Below are 24245 nucleotides of genomic sequence, written 5' to 3' on the forward strand. Positions count from 1 at the left end.
TTCCAACAAGCAAAGCGGTAATATTGCGCCGGTTGATGACTCTCATCAACCGGCGGTAGACATGGCTCTTTAAGTGAATCGTTGTCGAGATATTGCACATTTCTAATTGGGATTCACCACTGACAAGGTGAACTGTACAGTTGGGATCCACCACTGACTTGTTTGTTTAGGTTAGGTTATGCTCATTCTCTCCCGTTCCCCTCTTCCAATGCTCTGAGACGTAGCAGGTATACTAGTACTTGTCAAAGAATAGTCAAACATGATAAGAGGTTTCAGCAACGAAGAGTACGTAAATTCTATGGATTTTTGTGTCTGAGGTCATGTAAAAAGCTTGGTGTACACTTCTGGCATTAACACAGTTGAGGAATTGCAGCGTCGGGTTGAGGGAGCCTTTCAGCAAATCAGAAATGACCCAGGAATGCCTGAGAGGATTCGCAACTCAATGCAGAGAAGACTACAAAGCTGCGTACGGATGGAAGGACAGCATTTTGAACACCTTTTGTAACATCCTGAAACATGTAACATCTCTAAAATCCTGTCTTGTCGAAAACAAAATTAAAAATGTATTATCTTATGTTTAATAAAACCACCCTTAGCAAAGGATTCACAGCTTTTTGCTAAACTCCATAGTCAGTGGTGGATCTTAACAGAAAATGTGCATTATCTCGAACAGGGTTCACTTGCGACCCGATGTTCACTGGGACTTTTTTGTTTATTTTTGTTTGTACTTTTCACCTTTAAATTATTGACCATCATTTTTGAAACATATCAACGTGAAACATACCCTGTATAACATATCAACGTGTACCGTCATTAGATTTTCGTTTAGCAGAGAAAGTTATAATCTCAGAAAGGGATTTTTCTGGTGTTTTTATTCACAAAATGGTTCAACAACATATTTTATTTATATAAATGTTTATAAAATTATAGAATTTAACATTTGCTATACAGTAATATTATACCAAAATATATACGATAATATACATAAAAAAGGTAAACTACAGCCATTATCAACCCACTGCAGGATGGAAGTCTGCTCAACAATTCATGCTGAGGGGAATGGACCATAATCTGCCACGCTGGTTCCAGTGTGGGTTGACAGATCGACCGTATTTAGCAGTCAGGGGTTTGAACCCCAGTTTATTCAAGAAGCGTGTGCTATTCACTGCTGCTCCTTAGCACTGGGCTACGTACGCCGTTCTAATATACATCCCAGAGCTTAATTTTATATAACATGCCCACAAAGTCTTTTTCACAATGGAACTAAGCTCGAACTCTCATTGCATGAGTACTTTGAAACAGTTCCCTCTGTGTTTAATTACAAACGAACAGCATATCTTATAAGTAAAGTATGAATTTATTTATCGTACGGTTTACAGACATTCGTTTCGATGGTTATTGCCAGCTCATCAGTGAAAGGCATCTAGTCAGTGTAGAATATGACATTCGTTTCGATGGTTATTGCCAGCTCATCAGTGAAAGGCATCTAGTCAGTGTAGAACATGATATAACCGTAGCACAGTGATGGGGTCGAATCCTACCAAGACAGGACAGTTTTCTTTCATACCATTGCTGAGTAAGTCAGTCTCATGCGAGAACTTCATGGTCCCCCTTCAACCGACACTGTTTTTCATCCACAAAAACAGGCAAACCGACCACACAATTCACGCAATTTACAACCATTATCTTAGAATCATAGTCTTTGTGAAGGGAAAAAAAAACCAGAATTGATAGAAGCTAGTAACAACTTAAGCCTTGATATGAAAGATGTCAAATGGTATTTATAGGGAAAAAATGGCTGCAAACCCCAACTTTAAGTTATCGTCTGTTTTATTCGGTTTGAATTATATATCCTTGTAGATTTATGCTGACGAATGTAATAATCTAGAAGTTTAAGGAATTATAGTACCGGATCGAAATTATTACTATCACTGAAGCTGTTATTCACAAATGGACAGTACACCAAACTGGAGAAAATATATACATAAAAGATTGATTTGCTCAACCAATTATATAACTTGGTGTAGCCGAAGAGATTTAGATAATGGGATCGGAATAAGCGTCTACGCGAGCAGCGTGGGGCCATGAAGAGATCGTTATATGTTAGCCAGAACTGTGAGATGCGTGACACAAGCAGCAGGTACAATCGATAATGCCAATGGTAGCAGTATTGATTTCGGATAAGTTAAATGTTGTGTCTCTAAAATTCCTCTGGCTAACGCTACGTGCTGCTGGCTGTAGAATTGGTTGCTTTGGTGAGTTGGCTCTGGATGGATCTCAAAAACATTATACAAAAAATTATATCACGATTCGCGTATGAATTAATTTTGGGATAAACTCTGAATATTTGTTCATATTCCTGCAAGGATTCTTGAATCATTCATGAGTAGTTGATGCATTTTATATTTATTTCTATAAATTTTTAAATACTTCCACTTGGTTCAGAAGCGTATTTCGTATTCACTTGGGGAAAGTGAAGTACGTTTACACATCGGAGTCTTTCAAGATATTCCGAAGTGGCATTACTGTAAATAAAACTGATTTTCCAGTAGTATTCAGGGAATAAAAAACGAAAAGATTGTACTAAACAAGAATTTATAAAAAAAAGCTGTATTTCTGCTCCATAAAACATTCATTTCTCGCTTGCTCCTGTCTAATCAATAAAAGATACAGTTCTTGGATTTAAAATGCGAATTTAAAGTGCTCCTCTTTTAGATATCGGTTCATTCAAATTCCATGATATTCGTGTTAGTATATTTTTCAGTATTTGCGTAGATCCTACCTGAAATATAACATCACATTTTCTAAACCTTAAAATTTTATTTCAAGGAAGACCTCGCATTGGTTGTCTTCAACGTGGAAATTCCAAAATAGAAAAAAAAAGTACATAATTCTATAGAGATATTTAAAATCACGGAATTTACAGTTTACATAATAAGACATTTAAACTGCAATTTTTGTCTTGATTTTTATATAAAGATGTTTCTCAAATCAATATTATAAAGCTATTCACTTAAATGTTAATATTTTTAAAACTATCTGAAGCAGGAAGAAACAAATATGGTTGATGTTATTAGACAGTGACAATAATAACACACTAAATTATCCCAAAACAGATATTTATGATATACACTGAGTTGTCTTTGCATTAGCAACACCCTTTTGTGTAGGAGTTGACTAATCTATAACGCTGCTAAAGGTTCAAAGTCGGCAACGGCTGAAATAAAGCTGTAGTTCGCACACGTGGAAATCAATTTTGAGTTTTTGTGAGGAAGAATGGGTCGGCGTTCGGAATATTTCGACTTCGAACGTGAAATGAGTTGGAGACAAGACGTGCAGGTGCTAGTATCTTGACAAGAGCCAAAACAGGTAAGTGCTTCTGGTTAACCTGTCATCTAAAATTACGCCAAGATGTTTTAATTCAGGAACAAAAGGGATTTGCTTTCCGTCTATCTTTATATTTGGAGGTCTTCTGTAATCTAACCTGCCCTTAAAAACCATCAGTTTTGTTTTTGTGGCAGATATTTGCAGTTTATGTATACTTGACCAATTGATTAGCTTAGAAAGAGTTATATTGGCTGATTGTTCTAGTTGAAGACCGATCGACCTGGAATTAGAAGAACCAAATCATCGGCGTAGGCGAAGGCAGAGATATTGTCAGATTTTTGCGTGAGCCAGCTGTCCAAAACTATGTTCCAGAAGAGGGGTCCCAGAACTGATCCCTGGGGGCATCCTCTTGAGATGCCCTCAGGGATCAGTTAGACTCATCCGAGATTACTTGGATGAGTCTATTTTGGAAGTAGCTTCTAATAACTTGGAACAGTTGCTGAGAGCACTTGGCTTTGGTAAGAGAATTGAGAGCGCTCTCCCATCAGAGGAATCGAAAGCTCCCTAGAAGTCAACGAATATGGCCATTTCATATTTAGCCCTCGAAGCTGATATGTGGTTAACTAAAGAGACCAAGGCGTCTTCACAGGATTTTCCCTTTTTGAAGCCAAATTGGGATGGAGACATTAAGTTTTGACCTTCAATTAAATCTGCTACTTTGGGTACTAACAATCTTTCAAATAGTTTGCCAAGGTTTGCCAAAAGAGAGATTCTGTATGCTTTGGGAAGAGATTTATTTTTGTCCGGCTTGTGAATAATTTTGATCAAAACTATCTTCCAGAGATTAGGAAATATCCCCTCAGTAAGACATTTGTTGTAAATAGAAGTATTTCTGGAAAGATTTCGGCAGATTTGATAATTACAGCATTTTCCACAAGATCTAAACCCGGACTTTTATGGATAATTATTTTGCTTAGGGCCAGCTTTAGTTCGGGAAGAGTGAAGAGATCCGTTTCATATGAGGAGTGGGAGGTTGAGTTGCTATTCCTGATAGATATTTGTTCTGGGGTTTCTGTGGTGAGATCGTCCAGGGGAAGCAAGCGATCCAGGATGGCATTAACTGAGTCATTCCGGTTAGTGGTTTCTGTGTTGTTGTTCACTACAGTGTTGTACACTTCATGAGATTGATACTTGTTTTTGCTAATTTTATATATGTCCGGCTTGTGGTCTCGCCACAGGAAATTCTGATCCCCAGAGATCAGAATTTCCTGTGGAGTGAACTAAGTGTTGCCAGGGGGCAAGTTTTTGTTTTGCAATTGTATTTACGTATTCATTCCGCTGGCCTTTATAGATATTTTTTAGTCTGGTGACTTCTGGTTCTCGGCATCTCATGCAACTTAACTGCTAACATCAAAGACGAGAAACGGAGAATCTGGAATGAACTTATCAGTGTGTGGCAATCACGATGGGATTCCAGTACTACTGGTGAAGTCACCCGCTCTTTTGTTCCTGCAGTTACCTTCCCTCTCAATAAGAATGTCCGCCAATGGTTTTCTCCCAGCCTAACAACATCGTATATACTTACTAGGCACGGCTCCAAACTATTTCGATTTGGCTTGTCTGACACCAATATCTGCTTGCGTGGTGCTGAGGAAACCTGGGTGCACAATCTGTATCGCTGCAGCCTGTACCACGATGACAGATCTACACTACAAACTGCTGTCAGCAACTTCTCTGAAGGAAATGAAGTGGCGCTGACTGAAAATTCTCAATCGTTCTCAGCTCTACAACAATTCTGCTCTGCTGTTTTCACCAAAAGAAAGCAACTTTTCTCAAGTTTATCAACATATCAAGGAACCAACCCAACAACTGCAATGTCTATAGATATTTCTTAAAACTGATATCGCCTGCCATCTACTATTTTTTTCGTTCTTCCTAGGACAGAAAAAGACTGCTGTCTTGTGGTTCCTGTGCCACAATTTATACTTCTGATTAGTTGCGTGATGTGATTTGCTGTGTGAACATGTTTCATGTTCATTACACTTATAAAATTTAATTAACACGATTATATGTATATATCATTGTATGTATCATTATATATTGTATCATTATATGTATCATATATATATCATTGTATATATATCTATGTATGTACATAGCGGATTTGCCAGTTTCTGGCTAGGGGCCGATTGTTGTTGTTGTTTTTTTTTTTTTTCTGTTAATAAAGAAAAGTGCTTCTGGTCTGTGGTGGTGTTACCAGTCTGCCGTGATTTGCTCAACAGCGACCGAACAATCAATCAAGTGGTAGAGACAGTGAAGTAGACTCCCGTAGCGAGGGTCTTATGTTTGGTCTCCACGACGCAGCAAAGTGTCGCAACTAACCACTTAGTACAACGTAGGAACAGTGAAGCCAATATCCACATGGACTATGAGCCGGACATTAGCTCGTATAAGCTATGGCACTCAACGGCTGCCACTGGTACCCATGCTCATTGCGAGACACAAGAAATCGCTCCTTGCATGGGCACATCAGCACCAAATACTGGACTACTGACATGTGGAAATCTGTTTCCTTGTCTGATAAATCCCCTTTCCACCTCTATCATGATGGAGGGCCATCCCCATTTGGAGAAAGCAACATGAGGCCACGGCAACTGGATGCACAATTGGTGTTCGGCAGGCTGGAGGCAATGGTGTTATGATTTTGGGACTGTTTTCGTGGAATCTCCTGGGTTCTCTAATCACCATTAATCAACCGCTCGATGGGAATGCCTACCTTTCTATCGTCGTCGACCAAGTACACCCTCTCATGATGACAGTGTATCCAGACAATTCCGACGTCTATCGACAAGACAATGCGCCATGCCACAAGAGTCTCAGCAGGTTGGAGGATATGACAATGAATTCTCCGTCCTCTCATGGCTGCCCAACTCATCCAATATCAAACCAACTGAGTATGTTCTTGTTTATACTCTGACAAGACCAGAGGAGTTTACAATAAATGAATCGAGATCAGAGGTGTTTACAATAAATCACAAATACAAATGTTAATCGTAATTAGCAGTCACGCGAGTTTGAACCACGGTCCACTCAAAGGGTGTATGGTACTGCACTTTTGCTAATGATTACTCGGGTACGTTTGAGACCTATGCTACTGGAAAAGGGCATTCCATGCTATGATCATCCACCTGACAATGTGCGGTGTTACTGGACACATTGTTCAACGCATAAAGTAGTACCACGGGATACCCTGAAACACCTTGTGTAGTCCATGGCAAGAGGGGTAAAGGAGCACTGGTTTTGGAGAGAGAGAGAGAGAGATATTGGTTCGATTTCTGTCTGTGACTAGAATTCCTAAAGTCCTCTTCAGTCGAAGGCATAGTTACCCGAACAAAGTAAACAAAGGAATCGAGGTTTGATGATTGTAGTGAGCATTGTACAGGGCCATACGAACAGTCCATCTGTTATTGTACACCATATTTAGGAATGTTTCTTCGCCTATTAATTTTGATTATATGAGCAATAAACTTAAATGACAGCAATAGTACGTCTTCTTTATGTCAATAACGCGAATATAACTAAAATATACGTGACCATTCAACTAGCATTAAAATAATAATGACGTATACATTGGGAGAATATAGAGATAATACAATAGATTATGGAAATTCCATCAGATTTTAAACGTTGAATAAACTATACGTTTCATAATGATTAAATTAATATCCACCGATGTACTTTTGAATTTCTGATTAGTGAAGAACTTTAGAAGTGAAAGAACTTAGGAATATTGGAATTAATAATTGGAGAACTATGAAGTGGGTATTAATTAACACTCAGTTGCCCATTCTTTGACTGTTCCAAGGGCAAAATGGGAAAAAAAATGTGACCACGATACACAACTGACAAGACGGATTGGATCGCCACGACGTTCTCATTTAAGAAAGCGATTTTACTGAAAATAGCTGCTGCTTTCTTTTATTTCCAATGTGTAAGAAACATTTCTGAATATTGGGTTTCCTTTATCCTTAAAGCCTGCATTTCTATGAGATTACAATGGAAACTGGTACTGTAAAGATACAGTAACAGGTAGGTTACAGAGAAACCTCTATTGCTTTAAGCTATTGATGGAATCTGTTTCACTGGTGGGCTGAGAGAAACCATGGCAGATAAAAAAGCGGCAATCGGATTGTTTCATTTTTTATTTTATTTTTTATCTTTAAGGCAAACATCATTTTAGGATAGAAAAGGAAGAGCTGATTTCTTTCAAAAATGTTTAGGGTCGAGTCTGTTTTATTTCATAAATGCACACTCGCCCAGACATTTCCTCTGCATTTTCACTGCGATTCCTGCCTTGGTTCACTTCAATATAGAAAAAATTAAGGATCAATACATACAAGCACACTTAAAGTAAACATATCGAAAAGTAAGTTCTTGGATTCGAAACAGCTTAAGAAGTCTGTATGATGTAACATATATTTTAGCGGATTCCTAATTCAACTTTACAGATATCCAGGGTGAGAAAGAATTCAAAGATATGATTGGTTAACTAACTTGTGAACTTTATTTTCTGTTTCTATTTTATGTTTAATATTCGTAGAACTCTGAGGTCTTAATATGTCAGAATACTTAATAAATTCAAAATCTAGCGCGTGCACATATACTGAGTAATTTTAGGTCAGTTTAGCTTATTTGCACTGAAACTGGAGTCATCTGTTAGAGAGAAATAAGAATTATAACAGCTAAATGATGCAAGGAAGCGGACTTTTTCTCCACCGGCGAAAAATCTCAACCTTTCATACCATCAGTCTTAATCTTTCATACACCCATAAAGTGACATAAAATTAACAGAACTTAATAGAACTAAACTTTAATCTTATTCAGTACATTGTAATAATCCTATATTGATTTTTAAGTTGGACATTTTTAGAGGCAATTCATCAGTGTTTATTTTGATATTTCTATTATTTAAATATTTACTTAAACATAATTATGGTTTCAATCACAGGATCTCATAACTGAAGGGGAAACGTGTGAGTAATGGTCTTTTCCCTTGTACCCGCTGTCTTTTATATGCGCTAGATGTAGGGAGTACGATGAACCCTTAGATTATAACTCGGTAAACTTTTAGGCGACATTGCGTCTCTGAAAATGTCAGTTGATGCCCTAGAGAAAAACTGAAGGTTCGACTGAGACCTAAGTACAGTATTTGATTCTATGCCAGAGACTGTGCTCTCTCCAGTCTTCCCAGAACTGGATATTTCAGTGCACAGTACAACTGTCCTTACAATTGAATCCACAGTAAGACTATTTCCTGTGGTTCCACAGGTGGTCTTACTGTGGATTCAATTGTAAGGGAAACCGGAAATATATTATATAATAAAGGCAGATTGAACAGAATAGGGAATGCCTGCCAGGTGCGAAAAGTAATGATGTAACTTACCATCTATCAGTTTTAAGGGTACTTAAGATACTCTTAAATACGATGATCCAGATGAGCACTAATGACTTAAAACATGAATGAGCTGTTGAGTTGTCCTGAAATATATGGTCATGCTAGAAAAATATTGCGAGAAGGGCCAAATTTTTCTTGTATGTATATGCAATTCTATTCAGACAGGATTCTTCTTCTTCTGGCGTTATAACCCAGGGTGGGTCTTAGCCTTCTCAACGATGTTCCACCAATAAGCCTCCTCCTAGAATTCAAACTTCTCCAACTTCTTAATCTCATGAGCTTTAAGTCCTCTTCTAGGTCATTCATCCATCTTTTACGCGGTTTTCCACTCCCGCTCCTACCGGTAGGCTTCCATTTCATTATACTCTTAGCTGTTCCGCTGTCATCCATTCTCATAACATGTCCAACCAGGCAAGTCTCTAGCTCTTCACAAATCTGACGATATCAGCCCCCTGTATAAGATGGCCAAGTTCATGGTTCACTTCAGACAGGATAGGAGCATTAAAGCTTTGTGGATTAATTATAGACTTGAAGGACTCTGCAAGGCTAATGGGAGAACTTTTTCTCGGCGTGACCTTCCCTAGTTAATAGAAAAAAAATTCTTTTATAAAGATGATTTTACTTGGACAGAAGTGGTTCAATGGATTTTGCTAATTTAATTGCGTCATTTTGCTAATGCTCTTAGGATTCAGGGAAAACGCTAATTCCCAGGAGTTTAACTAAGCAGGTTAATAGAATGACTGAGGTTAGTGATAATAGCCAAAATCACACTTGCACCCTTCGTGTCAGTACTTGTGCATGACTTGTAATTGTTTTATGCACGGAACGAAGCACAGAAATAGTTGCAAAATTCCAGAAGTAACAAACCGACGGAAAAACGTGTTTAAGCAGATATAAGGAATATATTAGGGTTGTAAGAGGCTAAAAAATACAAAATTTAATTTATTTGTCTACTCAGTGACGCCAGGAATGCCGTAAATAAACGAATGTGAGCTTACCACTAAGTCAACCACAGCTGATATGACAAGGATGATATATAGGGCCTTCAGAAGCATGGAAAAGGATATCACTGTCCATTTATATAAAACGATGGTGAGACGCATTTAGAATATTGTATTCGGGTATGGAGGTCACACCTGAAGAAAGACAGAGCTTCTATAAAAGTTCAAAGCAGGGAAACTGGATTGTTGAGGAGCACCAATCAGTGTCCATATGATGAACGGCTTAGAAAATTCGAAATGCAAAACATGACAACTAGATATCTCCGGGGAGATGGAATACCTGATAGAGATATATTTACACTGGTAGGAGGGGCAAGAACTAGTAATCACGAATATAAAATTTTGGGAGTAACAGAATGATGTATCTCATGAAGTTTACCTTTGGCAGCGTGTTGTAGATCATTGAACCAATTCCTAATATAATTATTAGGACGAATAGTTAGAGAAAGTTTAAAGCGGAATTTAATAACGGAAATACCTGTAGAGCTTCAATAGCTTAATAACTGGTGAAAATAACACTAGACAGAATTCATCAGTTATTGATGATTCCAAATGTAAAGCTTTCTTCTCGACAAGAAGATCGTTTACGTCCACGAATTCTAGAATACAATAATATGACAATCTAAAATTATTGTACCGTTAGCAGCAGATGAGGAAATGGAATCACCTAATAAATTTCAGCTTTATCATATTGCAAGTTCGAACCTATACCATGTAGCATGTTAATTAATTCATTCATTCCATGAAAGAAAACAGAGCTTCTAAAAAGGGTTCTAGAAGTTCTGTCTTCATAAGGTTCCATATAGCAATTTACGCTGCTTATATAATTGGCCAATAACTGACCAGTCATTTTTTGTCCTTAATAATGAGTTAAGGACAAAACACATTTTTCCAACTGCCATTTTCATGCCAACAAAACTAAAAATCATACTACCAGATAAGAAATAAAATTAAAAATGCCAAAGAGATAAGCAAGGGTCTACGCTCACCCAGGTTATTGTACTTAGACCATATTGCGCAGTATGTATAATGCCTGTAAATTGCGTGTCCTGTGGTCGATTTGCCTGTTTTCTGGACGAAACAATCCGAGTTTCCGGGAGAAAAAACCGTTCAACCCTAGCATGGGACCGACTAACTCAACCACGTTGAGAAAAAGCCCGTAAAATTTCTTCGCGTCATTGAGGAGATGCGAACCTAGGTCTTTTTCACCAGGTGTGAGGAGAACGCTGATTAAATCAACCGTCCTACCACGAGGAGGATGCTCATCCAAGAACAGAGGCATGGTGCAACTCGTATGACTTGTAGAGAAATAATGAAACATACACACTTAATGCATGTTTGTCTTCTGCACACTGTTCGAAAGAATTAGTTTTTCAAAGTAAAGCCCATAAGAAAGTTAAAGAAAAATAAAAATTTTAAAGCATAAGAGAATGGTAGTGTTTTCACCTTTCATTGATTGTGTTTTAATTGAATTGGTCACAAAGATTCCATTAATTATGAAGAAAAAATTTGAATTGATACGTTGCCTAACTTCTGCGATGAGTGAATCACACTTTGAGATTTTTCAAAATCTTAATTATTCATTTCATCAGTACCGTGTTCCAAAATTGGAGACAAAATACATAAAAAGGTAAAAGATCTTTGTGCCCTGGTCTTTCAACTTTTTATGAATTTCGTAATAAGCATGTTCCTACTATATAAAGTAATAATTGCAAGACCGGAACGTAAATTTAAATACTGAAGATTCAAGTTTTTTATATAATTAATAATTATTAAAATAAATTTTGCACCTTGTTTTGAAGGCAATTACGCCCAATGGTTCAAGGAGAAAAACGAACAATAATGCCAATCTGATGTGTTGATTGCTACCATATTTCACTGAGCACCGAATATCACAATATGTTTTATCTATATTGCAAATGTACGCTTGGACAGTTGTAGACTGTAGTCACAAAGACTTTCTGACGTCAGTCAAGCTTTGGGTTATAAACACACGAGACTTTTGTTGGCTTCCTCATGAAAGTACCCTGAGGCCACCAAATATCCGGAGATGTCCAATAACTGCTACTGATACAGGAACAAGCAAGATGCATGGCGCTCGAACAGAAAAGTGCAAACATAAGGCACGTGCCGTTTTTTGTACCAGGAAGAAAAATAGTAATAGCGAGTTGAAAAAAGAAATTATGTTTGATAAAAGTTAGCCTCACGCAATAATAAAGTAGCTACTTTTATTATCGGCTATGGTAATTATTACAGTTATTCGCAAATTGACTGTTTTTGACAAAATGAAGGTTAAAAATAATAAATATTCTGTTTCATACTTTGTGACGGACTACAGGAAAAGAAGAATTGACAACTGCACCAGTTAGTGCTGTTTTTTTTTTGCAGCAAAACAATTAAGGTTATGAGGCGTCGGCGTATTCTATGGTCAGTTTGCCTATGGAAAACTCGAGTTTCTGAAGGGGGGTATACATAACTGGCCATTGTGCGAAACTCTGTTAAATTGTTTTCGTTATGAGGGGTTTGATTCGAATCCAGGCCTTTTCTGCATGGCTGGAAGGCCAGTGATCATTATCACTGCGTTATCTGCGAGGGTAGTGTATTTATTGGTGTCATTCAGGTGGAACAAACGAATCTCAGTAGCAACGCTGACAGTTATGGACGACTTTCCTCCAGTACATGGGATGTGTTTTCATGGTGGAGCTGGAGTATTTCCATACTGATGTGGTCAGCATATCAAGGTATCTGCAGTTGGCTCCGCAGCTGGTGTATCAGTGGCTTCTTCGCTTACAGCATAATGAATCCTGGGAACTGTTTTATCTTATGCTTAAGCCCTAGCCAGATTTTCGTCAATCGCTGACACAGCCAGTCTGTTACATCGAATTTCCCATAAAATCACGAACAGGCAGTGAAACATGATAGTCGATTAGAAAAAATAAAATAAATAAACCTTGAAATCCTAAAATCTAAACGGCAATATTTAGTCCAATTTTAACATAAAATTTTTATGCAGAATATGATAAAAATGGTCTAGACAACAAACAGCCAAAACCTAAAAAAATAGACGAGTTAAACCCCCGGTGCGTTTTAATTGACACACTGTGTACACCGATTTCTCCCTGAAAGCTTCCATGGCTATAAACAGTTTTAAAATCGCAATTCTTCGCTTACCCCTCACTGGCATGATTTTATTGTAAGCAAGCAAGCAGTCGGGTATTTATAACTGTTTTGTTGCACCTTGATTTTGTACGAATTATGGGAAATTTGGCGATAGCAGAACCCCTGGTGTCAAAATAGACTTCCACATTCCAGAGTGCATAGTTCTAATGAACAACGTACAGATTATCAGAGGACTACAACGAGACGTAACTAAATACTGGACACTAAAGAGGCACTTCCTTACGTTATAGTAAATAATTATACGCATAGTATGCTTTATGCTACTGCAAATAATGATAATTTTATTTTATTAAACTACTAGTAAATATAAATTGATTCGGACACCTTTTGTTTTTTTATATGATAATTATAATTAATTATAGGAAAGGTTTTTTTTTTTTCCAGAGTTATAAATATGTGATAATTATTATCACGTTGATGAATTAAGGTTTTTATTTCAACTCCTTTTTTGTGAGAATTGTAGTTTAGACTTTCAGAGGGCAAACAAAAAAAGAAGAGAGGAGAAAAGGGTGGAGAGAGAGCAAGAAGGGGGAAATGTGTTTTCATATTTAATTCAAAAACTGAGCGCACTTCCTAGTTCCGAAACATTTATGGAATTGAACGAGCGAATTTCCCTTTACATCTTTCTTTTTTTTTTTATCGCTCGCTGTCAGTGTTCGAAATTATACAGATGGGGCATTCAAGGTCATTTAATTCGTCTAGAAGAGTGAACCGAAATTCGTGAGGAAGGATGCGAGACCAATAAACACACCGTGAAACAATTTAGACTTTCCCGACCTTACCAGGTGAAGCAAAGGCCACTACAAATCGTTCTCCGAAAGACATTTAGTTCACGAAAGGATATTGATTTTACCATCATTCCGACGTTTTCAGCATTTCCGAAAGTTTATGATTACCTACACTCCAAAGACGCGTTTTTTGCACTTTCTCAGACTGATGTTTCCGTAGAATACGGAACAGACAAGCAGCGAACAAAAAGAACTACGAGATATCTATATAGTTTTTCTTTTTTGCGCCAGCTGAAAGTGATTTTCTTTTCATCTTTAAGTAATACGCTTAAAAATCGGTACGTGCCTTGATAAGATTGTCAAATAAGCCCACTTAAAAATTCTTCGTAATTATTATCTCTGGTCACATGGAGATAATAAATACGCAATAATTGGAACTGAATTGCAAGCTCACTAATTTGGAAAGGTCTGAGTTCAAATTCCGTCAAAGACTAGAGAAATTTTCTTAAAAGTCTCTTCAATAGAAGCTGTAGTTAGCTACCCTCAGAAGTGGGAATAATTGCTTCTTCCCCCTTTGTCCTAGTTCGGGAAAAGTTGAGAACCTGTTATTATTGACCATGATGGGAGGAGAGTGTGTATTGTTATAAGCAATTTCAGTTTCACTTTATGTTATTATTCAATCCTTTGTTTGTTTCGTGTAGATTCACAAAGAACTTTTCAGGGTCAAAAAAAAAAAAAACGAAAAAATCTCTTAGAAACTAACAGAACAAACAAACTTTTCACTCAAACTGCTTCATTGTATTACTTTCTATCTCGTCTTTTTGCCTTTAGTTGCATAAAACTGCATACTGTATGGAAGATAATTCAGGCTGTCTTTTAACTGTTTCGCTAATCACGGCTCTCGTGGGTAGCACAGTTGGCAGAATTGCTGTCCTCCCCACACCGGGTGGAAAAGACCTGGGTTCGAGTCCCGTCGATAACGCGAGAAATTTTTATGGGTTTTTTTCACAACGCGGCTGTGTTAGTCGGTCTCAAGCGAGGATAGCATGGTTTTTTCTCCTGGAAACTTTGGTTTTTCGTCCAGCAAACAAAATCCACCACAGAACACACCCAATTTACAAATAGCACACACGGAGCAATATGGCCTTAGTTGCGGAGGATCCTAAAACCTAATTACAACAACAACTGTCCGTCTGTCTGCCCAAATGCATCAACTAGACTCCCACTACACAAATTTTCATTAAATTGTATATTTAGGCCTTTTAGAAAGGTTTGTCTAGCCATCTCAGATTTCATTAAAGATCAGAACAACAAAAATCTGCAAATCATTATTTCTTTGTCCGTCCGTCAGCATGTAATAACTCATTACAATCGGGCCAATAGAAATTATTTATTTTTTCATACGTGTCACACAGGTTATCCACATGCCGTATATGTGTGCTGAAGCACTGTGTATTGTGTTTGTTGCCAAACTCTGGTTGGAGGAATGAACAGGCAATGTGACAGGTGCGCAGAAACGAAATTTTCTCGGTTCGCGCATAAATGTCATTGCTTTTTGCTTTTTTGTTAAAAATCATGAATTATTACTATTGGCTAACGCGCCTGAAATGCAACGCACTATGCATTAACTAAACCTGTTTTTATTTTCGCAAGTTTTAATTTTTTTTCATAATTACATTTCTCTAATGTCATCTGATTTTCGTATACAACTACCACTTTTATATAGCAAGCTATATTAACTGCGTATAACATCTTTCTATCTTTCGAATGCAATTGTTTTGCTTAATGGAACCTTTGATTAGGTCTGGAAAATGCGCCTGAAGTCAGAATTAACTCACAGTTACACTCTTTATGCAATGTGAATTCACAAACAGCATTTCTAATTTTAATGCGCAATGTTTTTCTTATTTTTCTCTTACAAACCAACTAGTAGCTCGGCGACAAATAAACTAACACGAACTGATTACTTTTTTTCTTCGTATTTTTTTAAATCGTTTAAATAATTATTTTATACACTCGCGTGTATTTTACACTAGCCAGAGCGTCTCTGTTATAAATTGATCACAAAAATAGTTTACGATGAAGAACAGGATAAAAAAAAGAAGCAATTCTGCGAATATTACCGCTGTTTTTGTAAGGTAAAAATCAATAGATTGGAAGAAAAGTAAGAGGAAAAATTCACTGGCGCTTTATTCGTACCTTCAGTATTCCTCCAGGAAGGGTAGTTGATGCAGAAAACAAATTTCTTCTTCAAATGTTTTATCCGTGGATCTTTGCGAACGAAATAAATTAGTTTTTTCCCTATGTAATATATAGCTTTAAACAGTCGAGTGTTTTTTTTTTTTTTTTTTTTTGAGATGTTGTTGTTATTCTCCAATCAATACATTGCTCGATATGACAGCAAGTACGTGGCGCAACTGAATATGATGCGACCATTTGCCCATACAAAGAATACGCACAGTGGAGGAACCTGCAGAGCAATCTAACCAAACAAAAAGTAATAATTAATGCTAAAATGAAACCATAAATTTTATTTAAAGAAATCAAAGCAAGAAAAATGATATTTTGCAATGGTTAGTCTTTCATGCTGGTCGATATCAGATATCGTTTTTGTTTTTGTTTTTTAAATTGAACAAAAATTCGATACTTTTTTCCTCTGGCTATTAGAAAAGCATCAAGCTATGTTTTTCTGAAATCCACAGTTCTCAAGCAGTTCTCTTAGATCATAAAGGCGTACACGTTTTCAGTTTACAAGTGTCGTAAAAGGATTCGAGTCATTTTAATGACCGTTGCCCAAAATCTAAGATTTAAAGATCACTGATTTTTGGTCAGAGAGTTTAGATCTTAAGAAGATTATAGATCTTAGCAAAGAACTAAAATTTTCCCTTAATATTTTACCGGCGATAAATAGTGTCCACGTTTTTGTTCCAAGGTGGTATTGTACTTTAGTGGGCATCTCTTGAACTCCTTTTCGACGGTTTCAGTTCGTGGGATGCATCACTCTCAGAGTTGAATTTTCAAATGTGGGAAAATATCAGAGGGACCAAGTCAGCATTATACAAAGAGTGGGAATAGTCTATTAGGGCTTTGTGTTCAAAAGACACATGCCATCTTGGTATGTGATAGAAATGCCATGAACAACAACCCTTAGCGATTAAGAAAACATTGATCATTACCTTACCACTGATGGGCATACCGTGAAACTCCCTTGGATGTGGAGAGATTTGCCATTCTTCAACAGAGGTTACTTGATTCACAATCTCAACTGGACTGTGGACTTGACTTATAATCCCATCTATGGACTATATCATGAACCGACTCTCTTTTTGTTGAACCTGTAACCATGGAAAACGGGGTGGGAGTCTTCTCTCAATACTAAAACGCCTAAAAAGATAGCAACAGATGGACAATCTGAAAGGTACAGGAGCGAAAACTATTTGCGGGGGGGTATATTCTTGCTCCACTCGGCTAAGAGGCTGTTCATTCTGCACAAACAACGCAACCCAAACCACGTAACTGATCGGCTTTGCCAGATACAATACCTTCACGTACACACACACAGGGGTGCCATAGTCTGGCTCAGGACCGCCTTCACACAAGAAATGAACAAAAAGTTACTGACTTAATTGCGACTTCTCTTTCTTTTTTCCATGTGCTATCTCCATCTTGGAGATTGAAGACCATCAAACACCAGTAGTCTCTTTCTCTACTCCTATGAATTATTTCTTCTGTGGAGACTTCGGTCCAATCTTTTATCATCTATCAAGTTTCTTTGCTGGGAAATTTCTCTTCTAAGAACTATTTGGGTATTTCATACTTTGAGTCTCTTATGATGTGGCTACAGTAGCCTTTTTTGAGTCCGCGGATTTTGTTTAATAATTCTCTGCTTCAATCCATACATTAAAATGGGTGACACAATAATGACTTCGACAAATCCACTGTGTACACCTCACACTTGTTTAACGAATTCTTTATTTTTCCTCCTTTTTTCTCTGTTTTCCATATACAATCGGTATACTTAGTATTCATTGAAAAACATAATTTTTCAAATCTTTTAGCTTCTTCTGCAGTTCCGCTCCTTTGGGATTCATTAGAACTTTGCGGAAAGAATATTACCATTTCAAATTTCCTTGCTTGTTTTTATACATACGTCATCAAAACATTTTTAAATATATCGAACCTTAAAATTAACTTCCAGAAAAGAAAAAAAAAATACACTTCCTGGAACTAATCGGTCTTGCTAAATGTATTCTCGATCCCGCAGATCGTACCAACAACTGAGATGTTCGACGACAGAAATTTAAAAAAAAAAAGAGTGACAGGAAAAATTTGCGATGAAATCGGGGGGAAAAAACTAAACTGTAGAGAATGCCGAAGTTCCCTCTTTCTTAAAAGATGATAAATGATGGTGATACAGAGTAATGTTAAAAAATTCCCTAATCTCTTGCAGACGGTAATTTATTTCAAAACTAAAAGACTTCGGAACAGAAGGTGTGGAGATTTGCAAGAAAGTTTGGTAATCAAACCAACAGCTCCACCGAAAGCATATGTGTCAGACGTTCTATAAAAATTGTGGTATCCATTCTGCTAACGAAAAAAAAAAAAGAAAATGCATTAATTTTTGGTATAAATACTTAGCTTTGCTTTTATTATTTTCATCATTTGTCACGCTGTCAAGAAAATGGGAAAGATGCATCTCTATTATACTTTCACTCATCTGTCCCACTCCGAGCTTCCATCCTCCAGTTTATTTTCACTCCTTTAAGTGTATCGTATTTCTATTATTTGTGAGGAAGAAAATTGTTAACAAAATACTTTTGATAAACATGCCATGCTCACTTAATTAAAGTTGAGATGCGCTGCTCTGTAAATGAGTTGTAATAGCTTTTGGTTGAACTGAGGCTGTTATTAAATTCAGTCAAGAGTAGGTGTTTTAACGCACTTAAATTAAATCTCACAAATGTTTTGAACCTGCACTACGTTATCAAAAGAATGGGGACGCCAGTGAATTATTTTATGGATGTGTGTTTCATATGATGGATTTCGGAACGCCGGGTCGTTACAACCACCCTCTCTAGAATCGTACGCAACTCGATAGTAGCTAGACATGCCAGAAATATACATCTACAGGATGGACTACTCATTTCGATTTCAAAATTATTCGTGTTGTTAGAAAAAACAAGTCGTACCAACGCATTGCATGGAACTTATGAACTTATAAGAGCAACTGTTAGTTCGCATACTTTACGCAAAACATTACATTTTCTAAGATTATACGGAGAGTCACCACCCATAAACATTTTTTCAAGAAAGTTAATAAGCAGCGAAGGGAATAATGGTGTCATGCTTGATGAAAATGATTTTTGGAGGACTGTTGTTGTTGTTGTAGAGTTTTAAGCGCTTCAACGATTTAACCTATACGCCGTATTTATTTATATCCCACATATATATTTATGTCTGTAAATTTCGTGTGTTCTGCGGTTGATTTGCCTCTTGTTGGACGAAAAACCGGGTTTTTCGTCCAACAAGGATGTGTTATAACCCACTCGCCTGTAACGGTCTAACTCAGCCATGTTATGAAAAGCAGCTCATAAAAATTCTTCGCGCGTCATTGACGGAATTCGAACCCTTTTGCACCCGGTGTTAAGAGGGCGATGCTTATACACACTGTGCTACCGAGAGGACTCTGGAGGAGTGTAAAAGTATTAGGACACTGTTGCGTGAAGAATTTCAAAATAAGCTCATTACAACAGATGGAAGAAACTGGATGTGGTTCTAGATTGTTTTGAAAATAACGGTACCGTCCCAACTGTGACGCAGAGTGATGGTGGGCTAATTGCTAGAGCCTGTTTTTCATGTTGCCTCTGAAGAACCGAAGGATGATACCTGGCATAATTTGTTGTTTTTCCAATATACCAATCGAGGCTACGAAGTAATGGCTTTTTCGTCCAGCCTGTTTTACTGGACGAAAAACTTGAGGTTCCAGAAAAGGCAAGCAGGTGAAAGAAAACACAGATGTGAGAAAAATCTTCGGTATCTATAGAATTCGAACCCATAAGCCATAGGCTTCCTTACACCATGCGGCCATTGCTAATATTTTTCTAAACTCTGTGAAAAAGCAGAGATCGTAAAAACCACTTTGCTGTACTCCAAGACAACAATTGCATGGTGAATTGAAAACAGTTGTGAGGACTCTATCCATAAAGGCTAATATGACTTGCCGAATTAAAACTGTTCTATTGAAGGAACGGAGCAATATTTCAATTGAGATAAGTTGACATAAGTCACATATTTCTACAAGATGTTCAATAAAAGCTATATGGTTATATTATAGGACAAGAGATCCTGCACAATTTTAAATTCTGTTCTGTAAAGAGTTGCATAATATCCCTTTGGTTGTTCCATAATCTAGATAGTTTTTATTTATTCATTTACTACTTGATTGTATTTTATCTCGATTTCATACCCTTCTAGCACTTTTATTTTAGAAATTCAATTTGCAACTGGAATTATTGGCCACATTTTATTCTCTTACATGATCTGTTTCTTCTATATTTACAGGGTGAAAGTATTGTTGCCATGGCATTGTGTTTCTGTCTATCACACAAGGGGGATAGACAAGTTGGGAACTAGCTCTACTCCCAGGAGACCTGAAGCATTGACAGGTTGGTGTGTTCCTTCTAAAGGTGCATTCTTCGTTTTTCGCTTTTCTTTGTAAACTTTTCTACGACCGGTTTTTCTACACTAGCGGTCCTGACACACTTCTCAGTAGCCTGCTGCTTTACAAAAATTAAAAAGGAGTTTATTTGTAAAAGAATTCACACTAGTTTGAATTGACTATATTTACTGAAGCTTACTCTTACAAATTTTCCTGATTCAATAAAATTTAAGGTTTGGAACATTTCATTCATGATCCCAATTTCAATAAGTGATCTCTGCGTATCCAATCGCTCATGCGCCTGAAAGTTTTCAACACTGCAACTAGTACGTGTCCAATGACACCCTCCTCCCCCCATCAGCTGTGGTTTCAACCTTCAATTCTTCAACCAATGTTCAAGAATAAACCTTCCTTAAGACATATGATAAAATTAAATAGAAGCAAATCTGGTGAATACAGTGACTACGACGATCCATTTGTAGGATTTCTATAGTCCTACATATTCGCTCCCAAGTATTCACGGATAATTCGTATTTTTTTTTTAAGTTTTGGCATCCAAGAGGATGCCCAGACTTCAAAAATGGAGTATCCGAGAGGGGGAAACCATGCTGTCCTCGCCTGAGCAGACTAACTCAGACAAGTTATGGAAAATTAATTGATTCATTAACGGGATTCAAATTGAGGTATTTTCCACCCAGTCTGGGAGAACTGGTGACTATATTAACTGTGCCACCCACGAGGGACCCTCTACTGTGGTACGGTTGATTTCACTCCAAGAAATATTCCAAATGTGCCAGATTTTTTATAACTGCAAAATTTTGAATGTCTGCTTTATGAGATTCGATTATACTTTAAGCTTAAAATTCTATACAATTTTATTATTTACATAAAAATGTAGATTTTTCTATGTTTTTTTACAATAATTACTTCTCTGATCTCACTTTGTGGTTTCGGATTTTCATCACAAATTGCTTCGCTCTGTCGGTAAAACTCTTCCTTAAAATTCAGGCTGATTCCGATAAAGTGCATTCTTACCTCATTCGCTCTTATCTAGGAGGATTATTTGGTTATTTTTGTTAGGTGGTTTATTGTAATTCGCAGACGCAATTTGTACAATAAACAGATTATGGTAAGCCGTAATCCAAATGGAACACACAAAAGAGAGAGTCAGTGATGAGGAAATAAACTGAACTGTCCAAACGAGCATGATTGATTAACTTCCAATGTGCGTTATAATCTTGCCTGGTTGGATGCGATTTCTTTGAAATATGACGTTATTCCTGATGTGTATAAGCCATGTGAGAGTTATCTCTTATCCTAGCAACCAGCCAAAGATCATTGCTATTTGGATAATGGATAATTTTCGAATAGAGATCACGATGTTGATAGCTGTTTATGGTGGCTCACTTGTTGAATAATCTTACTGCGATTTCACGAGTTTTCAAGAATATCACATGATACTTATGTTGTAACGGTTTGTGATTAGGAAATGAGTATTTAATCATTTATTCTGTCTGAATGAATCAACTTTTAAATTAATTTTAAAACGCTTGAAATGTATGGATTAAAATAAACGCAGAAACCACTAAAGCCATAACGTGTTGTAAATAACCTACTTATTAGTGTACAAGGGAAAACAGTTTTGCATAAAAATGTGTATTAAGGCAAACCAAGAATTACAATAAGAACTGAAAAACCAGAAAAAGAGATTTACTTAGAAAAAACTAATTGATAGTTGCATTTCATCAACAGGCAAAAATAATGTGCTAATAAGTGAAGAAACTATTCACGATATGAAAGTAATCCAAGTTGATAATATCTTTAACGGAATATATACGAGGGGTTGCTTTAAGAAAACTATAAGTATGCAAATTCAGGTTCGGAAACATCATCAAGAATTCTTTGCAAATAAACTTTATTAAAGAAGACAAAAAATATCTAGAGAGAAGACCAGAAAAGCAAACAGAAAAGTTCCATTTATCGAGAAAGGATTTGAAACTAAGCCATCTGCAGAAAAATTAACTTTTAAGGTTTCAGTCGCATCAATGACTTAGACTATACTGTGACGCTTATATTATGCATGTAAAAAATTGCGCGTGTTCTGTGATCGATTTGGCTCTTTTCTAACGAAAAACTCCAGTTTACGGGAGAAAAATATGCAACCCTCCCCTGAGACAGACTAACTCACCACGTTATGAAAAGCCCAAAACATTCCACCATCACTGACGGGATTCGAACGTGAGCCTTTTGCATTCGCTGTGGTGAGGATGGTGTTTATATGCACTGTGCTACAGCGAAAGTAATAATCCGTACATTACAAAATCATTTTGGATACTACAGCTCTTGCAGTACTCAAAAAGGTCTATAGGGTTGGCCACTCCCTTGTATACCAAGATAACGCAAGTCCTTTGGAATACTGCCAAGCCTTGAAAGAGTATTTGGTGGAAAATAAACCATCCAACTCTTCAGTGGCAATGGAGAGTTGTTTCATTCCTTCTAGGATGTATTTGGAGCCAATTTCAAGTTCCACTATTATACCACACATTATCTAGCTGATGTTTGACATTTTCGTTGAAGAAATGTAAAGTACATTTCTTTGTTCTTGGAACAACAACTATGAAGCGTCAGTGTATTGAGCTGATAAGAACTATGGGCATATAAGTTTGGCAACGTAGTGCATATATTGAGTACTAGAGAAGTTCGTTGTCAAGAGTAGGAGAAGTTGTCCTAATAAAGAAATCCATTTAAATTTAAAATGAGCACAGATAGTCTCAACACAGTAAAATCATTCAAAACAAAAATTCAATAAAGTGAAATAAATCTCTAAATTTTGAAGTTTATTGATACTTTATTAATCCTGTAGATTCCTCAGTGGATAAAATTTCTATAAATAATAACTTAGTACTTAGCCAGAATGGATTTTTTTCCCCATTTCAGCTTTAGGCTTCCAGTACAGAGAAACCGACGTAAGTGCACTCAGTTTTAGAAAGCACAAAATGTCAAAAGGTAATGGAAGGAACGAAATTAGAAAAATTAATAACATTATGAACATTTCTGTTGCCAACAGTTCTGGAGATAAACCTTTAACCCAAACTTGGTGTACGAAGAGGAACAAACTAATAATTTTGATTGTCAGCCGAATGTTCCGAATCCGAGCACAATACGCAACGTAAGCATTTCACATTAGCGCACAACTTACGCTGTTTACCATCATACTTGTCACCTAGGCAACTTCGAGCATTTGCAAAGTTAATTAATAATGGGAATGTTAATGAAATGTGATGTCAGATAGACACGTACATTTATGGATGAATAACAGCGGAGCTTTGGACATAATTAGAATATAAAGCTCCATTTTCTGTTTTAAGCTAATCGGGAAATGGAGAGCACTTAGGGAAAAATCTGTGCCCTACATAAGAGAAGAAAAACATTGACGTAATTAATTCGGTATTAATTAGATTTACTGGTGTGAGAAATATTAAATCGCGACTAATTATATGGTAATAAACTTTCTTTCATATGCCTTTGTTGTTTCAAATAGAATAAAAATATTATTATATTTTAATAATGCATTTGTACTTTTTAGGCCCTCTGAGTTTCAATATCTTGAATACATTCGGTAGAAGAATTGAAACAGTAATTACCTAATCTAACATAATTCGTTTCATCAAAGCAATTTCCATAAACCAAGAATTTTCTTTTAAACTGAATCGATTTTAAACTTTAAGGGTTACAGCTTAGATAAGCTTGCTTACTACTCAATCATAATTTGAGGATCGAAAAAAATACTCGTATCGTCGAATTAATTACATTTTTTTGGAGAAAGAGACGAAAGAAAAATTTTACTCATGTTTCAAAGGTTTATCATTGCTTTATTACAATAGAAAAAAGCATAC

The sequence above is a fragment of the Mastigoproctus giganteus genome, chromosome 3, assembly GCF_048544385.1.
Source record: "Mastigoproctus giganteus isolate SK-2022 chromosome 3, ASM4854438v1, whole genome shotgun sequence".
Classification (NCBI taxonomy): Eukaryota; Metazoa; Arthropoda; class Arachnida; order Uropygi; family Thelyphonidae; genus Mastigoproctus; species Mastigoproctus giganteus.